Source organism: Cryptomeria japonica, chromosome 9, assembly GCF_030272615.1.
Source record: "Cryptomeria japonica chromosome 9, Sugi_1.0, whole genome shotgun sequence".
Classification (NCBI taxonomy): Eukaryota; Viridiplantae; Streptophyta; class Pinopsida; order Cupressales; family Cupressaceae; genus Cryptomeria; species Cryptomeria japonica.
Window position 1 is genome coordinate 531,864,844 of NC_081413.1, and position 8,556 is coordinate 531,873,399.

Sequence of the window (8,556 nt, forward strand, 5' to 3'; positions counted from 1 at the left end):
TAATTCTGATTTTCCTTGGAATGTGGTCGACCTTTTCCCACGATCTACATTCCATCCTTTGGATTTTTTGGTAGAATCTCTTGGCAGAGGCTGACCTAGGTTATTTTACATGTTAGGTCTTGTTGTTCGAGTTTTGATCCCTTTTGGGCTGACTGGATCTTTTGGATATATATATTTATAATTATGCATTAGAATCAATCAATCAATCAAAGAATCAAGTACCTAGACTATGCGTAGAAGATAGATCTCAAGATTCAAGGTCTCGGTTGTGACCTACTCTACCAGGTCTGTGAGTCGGTATGTTGTAACCTAGTTGTTATCGGTTGGATGTAATCAAATTTCATGCAATAAAATAATCTATTCTACATTGCCTCCATCATATATTTGTGTTTACTCTTGCTGACCAGTCTGGATTAATCTCTTTGAGGTCCCTCCTCACCGGTGACTGCTTCAAAACCTATCTTCTAGTTATAGTGCTAAACGATGTACAAGTCCTGACATTTATGGAAACAGATGGAGGTAGGATATGACAATGGACTACATAAAGGATAGTATTCCTTTATCATGTAGACTAGTCCACTCTATCCGAGGTGATCACCTAAAGATAAATCATATGACTTGCTTAATATAAGCTTATTTGCTAGAGATTGATAGTAGTCAAGGAGTGTACTATTCTAGTAGACTATAAGTCATACTACGTAGTTAACAGATGGATGTCATCGATTGCATGCAGGCGAGAGATACCCATGATGACCTAGGGTAATTGGATAGATTATGCCATAAGCATGTAGACTTGGGGGCCAATTGGATGTCGACAATGGATGTATTTGTTTCTTAGTCATCCAATGGACTACAAAGAAGAGAATTTCTAATGAGGAAAAGGTAGGTAATAATTGGATCGATTGTAAGGAAGTTAAGAAGCGGAACAACTTCCTACACTAATCTTGAGAGGAGGGTAATGCAAAATTTTTTACAGATCTTTACAAAAGTTACAGAAAATAGAAATAGATATAATAACATTCAAACTATAACATAGTGATTTGCATGGGGAAAACCCTTTCGGGAGAAAAACCCCACACTCCAAAAGCCACCCAATACATTATTCAGCAATCAAAATAGATTACAATACACTTGTAGTGAAATCTCTTCTCAAGAGTACCACTAATCATAGATTCAAAGGTAACTCATTAGTAATAAGACAGTTACACACAACCTCTATCTATGCATCCCATTTATAGGAGATATAATACAAGAAACTGCCAAATGGTATTACAAAACCATCAGCTAAAACCACCCAATAAGGTGTACCAAACTTTATCTCCCTTCTAGATGCCCTCTAATGCATGTCACTCTCTTTTACAACTCATTTATGTGTCTGATGTATTTAATATTTCCTATTCAGAAGTAAAAAATTTTGGAGGCCATAACTTCAAAACCCTGTGTCCTATTAACGAACCGTTTGAAGTGTCAGAAAGCTCGCTAAGTTCTCTATTGGTTTGTAAATTTCTACATCATTTATGTGCATATTTCAAGGCATTTTTGGGCCTCTAAAGTCCTCCAAATTAAATTTAAACCTTCCATTGGACCCCTCCAAAACGGAAAATTTAATATCTTCAAAACTAGCAGTCATCTTTCAGTGTAACTTTACCGGAATGCTTATCTAACCAACCAGAAGCTTCGGGAAGAATTTTGCACTATTTCATGCTCAAATGAAAACTTAATATAAATAGTAACCTCATATAAATGCAAGGTTGAGACACCATTTTACCAACATCGATCTCATTATATAATTTTGGGTGTATCTTGACGTAGAAATGGTATACTTGGCTTTGTTTTGATAAGGATAATGACCCAGTGTAGCATGGGATACATCAAACCTTGCTCCCACTTTCTCATTGGTGCAAAAAACTAGACAAAAGAATATGTTCCACAGTGTAGTGTGCAGTGCACTAACATTCCTCTTAACTAGGATGCACTATGGGAAAGTGGTAGCTAGTTGTTAAAGATATGTCAGTTCCTCACTATGTAAATCCTAGTCACTAGGTATGGGATACCTATTGAAGCTAGTCACTATCTATGAGGGATGTATATTGAAGCTAGTCCCTATGAATATGGGATGTATGCTAGAGCTAGTCACTATGTATATGTGATGTGAGCTAGAACTAGTCATCATATGTGTGATGTGTACGAGCTAGTCACCATATGTTAATGGGAAATGTTCTTGAATCTCTCACTAGGGTCTAATGGGGATCTGGACCTCAACATCTTATCAACTTGAGTGCAAGCATAAGTGGTGACCTATAGTATTGTCACCACTAAGGCAATTGAAGAAATTAAGAAGTTGACATTTCTAAATTAGCTTTGGATGTTGTTTAATCAAGTGATACTTGTGCATTAAAAGAAAAATTAGTATAAACTAAGGGGTTATTGTTACAATCATCTTTCAATTAATTTAGATATAGGGACATCTATTTCTCAGGAACAACCTACATACCCTCTTCCACACAAGATCAAAGACACATACAACTCTCATAATATTAATCTCTTAAGAAATATTTGCATATTTTTATATGCATAATATTTCATAACTACTTAGGTGGCTTACCTCATGGAAGTAAAAAAAAAAAAGAATATTGAAGAATAAATCTTACAAAAGAGATTAAGGTCAAAAAGTGTTAAAAATTACATTATCTAAATACCCATTCCAAAACAAAGCCACATGCTATAGATATTAATTTATTAATAACAACTCTCAAAATACCTAGATGAGTATTGCACATCACAATAGAGTTCCTTTTTGTAACTTCATCAATTAATAATTTTCATAATAAAACACATGAAAACTCAACTAATTTTAGAATTTGATTTTAACAAAGGACACAAAGATCCCAATTTAGTCCTCTCCACCATCATGACTAATAATTCACTATTAAAATTATAGAAACATTTTAGACTCATCTCATTAATATAGAGGCTAAGGTAATTACCTACCAACTAGAAATTCTCTTTCTTGATTCAATCATAACTTCACCATTAAAATTAACTAATGCTTGGATATCTATACCACACTTTCTCAAGAAGATTTAGGTTTCCAAAGTCCACCTTTGTTGACATCCCCTCCTCCATTGTCTAATACATCTATGTCTTCTTACAACTTCTCATCACAACAAGAGAGTATCTTGTCTAAGCTTCTTAAAGACAACTTGATTATTCTCCCTTTAAATAATCAAACAAAGAATCATAAGAAAAATCAACATGACTATTCTTTTTGCAACTATCATCAAATCCATGGCCACTCCACTAATGAATGTAATGATTTAGAAGATAAAATTCAACAACTTATTGTAACTAGTACCATTGAAATACTAGATGGTAATGAGTTGGAATCTCCTATTTTTCTTTTCACATAACATTTAAGTTCCTATTATGTTTCTCCTCATTATGTGACATTGGTAGCTTTCTTATTGGGGGCTCATTGTCATTCATGGTGGTACAATTTCAAGTGCAATCATACTTTGGTAGCAACATAATAGAATTTTTATTCTCGTCTCCATGATTGGGGGCAAATAATAGCCTTTCAATCATCCTTTCTTAGTTTCCCTTTGTGAAGTAGTGCCTTTATTAAGGATCTCTTATCGATTGTGGACGTGTATATCTCTATTGAGGATCTCCTTCCTCTTATTGGAAAAATTATCCCTAATGAGGATCTTATCCTTTCCTTATAAGTGCATATCCTTAATTGGACCTCCTCCTTCATGTTGAAATTCTATAATCATTCATCAAATTCTTCTCTTTATTGAGAACTATCATTTATAATGAACCCTTCTATATCATGATATGCATTCTCGTTGAGGTTTATTTTCTTATTTTAGAAGAGAGTTTCTTTTATAAATGATCTCTCTTTAGTGTCCTTGTCTCCATGCTTGGGGGACACAAATAATGTTTCGAATCTCTCTCTCTCTCTCTCTCTCTCTCTCTCTCTCTCTCTCTCTCTCTCTCTCTCTCTCTCTCTCTCTCTCTCTCTCTCTCTCTCTCTCAAGATTGCCTTTTTCCTTTGTTGAGTTGCATCTTTCATAATTTGATCTCATTTGTTATAAGTGTGTATAAATTCCTTGTTTGAAATAGTGTCTTTTATAAACAATCTATTCTTAGTGAAAGTGTGCGATCCTAAGAATCCACTTTGGAGAAGGTGTGTATTCTTGGTCCTCTTATCCTTCCAAGATATCATCTTTATTAAATATCTCCTCTACTCTTGGAGGTAGATATATTTATGCAAAGATCTCTTCATCCTTTGTTAATCACACATCCCTCAAAAGGATCTCTTTACATTTTTTGCAAGATATCTCTTTTATAATTATCTCTTCCTTTCTTAAAGAAACGAAGCCTACTCAAGAGTCTTTCTTTCTATCTTGGAATGCACACATTATTGATCAATGGATATCTCCTTGTTGTTGAAAGTGGATATCCTTGTTTCTATCTTCCTTAACACATCAACATAGGACTATGTTAACATCTTAAGGATGGGGAATATATGCGACCTCCTAGCTGCATTTTGACTATCAATTATCAATATGGGATTGTTGCATACTCATGTTTCATTCCTATTTTGCTTATCATTTATGGGATTATTGTATCCTTATGCATAATCCTCTTTTATTTTAGCAACATGGGATTATTCTATCCTCATTTCATTTATTAATATGGGATTGTTGCATCCTCATGCTTCATCATAATTTTGTGCATCATGACATATCTTATACAGGTTGAAGCACACTCAAAATCAGAGGAAAAAAACTCTTATACTAGGTGCGATACACTTGAAACCAAACATCACTTGCACACATGCACGACGATGAGTGGAACTAGTGGAATAAGGATAGACTATTCCTAATCTCCTTCCAAACATGGATCACCTATATGAAAACATCTAGGGATGAGGTATCTATGTTCTCCTCCTTTTCATCATTCTTCTCATGAATCACCTAGATAAACACATCTAGCATGTATTCATGCTCTCTCTTCTTCCTCTCATGAACTCATAGTTTTTCTACTGATAGTTCATGGATGATGATTGCTTTTCTCTTTTATGTGATCTCTTGCATTCATTAGATGGCATTTTTTTTAAAAATGATATTAGTTGTTGAGATATTTTAATATCGAGGTCTCTTCGGCTAGTTGACTTGAGATCTTGTTTTTAGTTGTTGTTGTGTATCTGTTTGAGTCTTTTGAATTTGTTTGTCCTATATTTGTTTTCCTGTTTTTTGTCTTTTTTTGTGTGCCCTAGCATATGTTTTAGTGAGTTAAGATCCTAAGATTCAGGGCTTGGTTCCTCGAAATTAGTGATATCTTATACTCCTTGTGATTTTTCTTTAGATTCATCATCTTCTTCATCTTTATTTCGTTAACTTTAGCATGAGTATTTGTGTAAGCTCATACTCCTGCTAAAGTGGTGACTAAATGTAGCATCCTAAAATTGCACCTTTTGAAATTTTGAATATATTTGGGGCCCTCACCTTAGTGTTCTCATCCCCATTCTCAATCAGGACCTATTTATACCCCTATAATGCAATAATGGAATCAATATCACATTTTACCTTATCTAAACCTCTTGTCCTGACCCTAAATTGGGGTAGGACAAGGGCATGGTGCCTTGGTCCTCACTAGGACCATGACAGTATGCCATGGTCCTCCTTAATTAGGCCCTAATTTAAACCCTGGGCCCTATCTCAAATTTGAGAAGGAAACCATTTCCCATGTTGGCCTATGTCAGAAAATTAATGTGCTTGACAATAGGCAAGTATATAAGGAGGTCTTCCCTCTCATTTGGATATACAAGTATGATCGGTGAAATGGAGAGCACAAGAAATCAAGCATTCAAGCATTTCTAGAGGTCTTCAAGGCTTCATATTCTTAATTCATCAATTATAGAGCATCATCACATTATTCTCTTGCAAGCATGTGTGTGTATTAAGGGTTTGTCATATTCATGCCATTTCATACAACATATGTGATTACATTCAAGAAGAAAAGCATCATTATCATTCATTGCCGATCTAAGGTATACATTTTCATTATTCATTTCAAGCATTTACAATATTTCATTAAAGGTTGATTCCAAGCTGGTTTTTGACCAAAGGCAAGCCCCTATTCCCAACCCGTTTCCCCTTATTTTTGTGTGGAGGAAATAGTTGCACAACTTTTCTTCTCAGATTAAGCTTTATTTGCAAAGACAAAAAAACCCTTTTTGGTGTTCATAAATTTCAGAGGACCAAAAGGATGCACCACAATCCCTGCTTTCTAGGACATTTTTGCAGGGAAGATTTGAATCAACCTATTCTACTCAGATCTAGGTGCATGACAAAATCTCAAACCTTTAGCTCATTGTTTTCTCAAATTTGTCTTCAATTTCACCACTTTACCCTAAATCAGCATTTCAACTTACAAAATAGGGAAAGGCACAACATAATGAATCAATCCACTTAGTATTAAGTCCTTATCTAATTTGTGACTAAATCTAGTGGATTCCTCCCATATTTTCAATGTAAAGAAATTCCTTCCCAAAGAAAAAATTGATTTGGTGATTTCTCTCTCTATGTTGCAAATTGCCAAATCAAATTTTCCCCTTTACACTTTCAAACTTCAATAGCAACAATCCTTTGGTAGAAAAAAATATTTCCTTCAGAAACAATGATCTCCTCTTGGAAACATTCTTCCCACCAACACTTTACTGTGGTCTTTGTCAAAACCCTCCAGCAATCTTCTAACTCCTTACTTCACTGATGACATGTGAATTTAAACTTTTAAAAATTTTCTTTAATCTGTTCTTCTCAACTAATGCCTTAGACAATGTCAACCAGAATCTTTTTTATTTGGCCTTGTAGATGGCTTCAAACTTTTAGCATAACACACTCCTTCATCAGCTGTGGCTGTCTTTTTCAAAAGTTGACTCCAGACTTCAACTGAATATGAATTTATGCCACTTCTCCATCCTCGTATCAAACCTGCTTACTTTTGACTTTCAAATTTATATTTTGTAGTCTTTGAATGATTCTCGTATCTTTATGATGTCCTTCAAGCAATCTTTTTTCTCTATTCTATGAGCCTCCTTGTTGGGTGCATCTTAGAAAAATTGCGACCCCTGCTTTGGCAACATATACCAATTTCTCTTGTGGTGGAAAAAAACTTCATTTCTTTACTTCCTTACAACTTCATTCACTTTTCTAGTGAATGCAACTTTTAAACAACCTTTTTCTATAGTGGCAACAATTTTCAACTTTGCCCTGATCTCCCTTGACTAGTTATTCCTATAGTAAGATTGGAGTGGCTTCATGCAGCTTACAAACTCCAAGATCATCTCCACATCAACATATGCTATCTTCCTCATGTTACTACTTATCAAGTTGCCATTAGTTTTACATCCAAAGTCAATCTATATATTCTAGTTGGTTACCTCTACCGAAGTATTCAGTCGATATGCACATAATAGCCAGTTATAGAAGAAAGTAGTCACAGAATCCAGTATACACCGAGTTGTCTACCGAGAAGAAATAATGATACACCGAATTGATATACACTGAGTGAAATGTGTTACCAGATTTATTGAATCTAGACACACATGGGAAAACGTGTTACAAGATCAAGGAACATAGAACCGTTATCACATTGGAAATTGTTCTCAAAGATTGTGTATATTTTTGAGGTCATCTAACCAATGAAATATTTTATATAGTTATTCATTCGATAAATCATGTTTGTAAGATCAAAGAATTGAATCAGATCACCGACATAAGAGATCTATTTATACAACATGGATTAACGATAAAAGGGTGATAGACAGAGATATACAGAGGTGTATGAAGCAAGACATGTTTGATACATAAGAAAGCACTAAGTTTTATGATTGTTACATAGACACAAAGGTCACCAAGAAGGATTTTAGAGAACAGTCAAAGAACAGAGTAAATAGAAGGGTTTACCGAGTTACTTTATGGGTTACCGAGGTATGTTATAAGCAAGGTAATCTTATTTTGAGCACATAGAATCTGCTATAATATTCCAGATGTAAAGTTGTAGATATTTGTAAAGATTTTATTGAAATATTTTGAAGTTGTAAGAGAAACCTTTAACAGGGTAAAAGACTCTAACTAAGTCTATAAATTGTAAAGCCTCTAACCAGGTACAACATTTAGTTTAAGTGTTGTAAAATCCTTTAGCAAGGTAGATCTAACAAATCTTAATACTTCGAACAGGGTAAGCTATCAGAAATAGCTAAACATGTAGCTCTAACCGAGCACTCTTTATTATTGTAGTAGTGAAGTTGTGGGTGTCATCCCCACCGCAGTTTTTCTCTCTAACCAAGAGTTTCTACGTGACCAAAATATACGTGTTATGGAGTGAATCATGTATGATTGTTATTTATTTGTTTTAGCTTTATGTTATGTTGCAGCAGTTTTTGGTTTATGCATAATAGTAAAGTTATTGTTGATAAAAGGTTTTGAAGTACTGATTCACCCCTCCCCTCTCAGTACATTAGCTTTCTATATTGGGCCTAACACC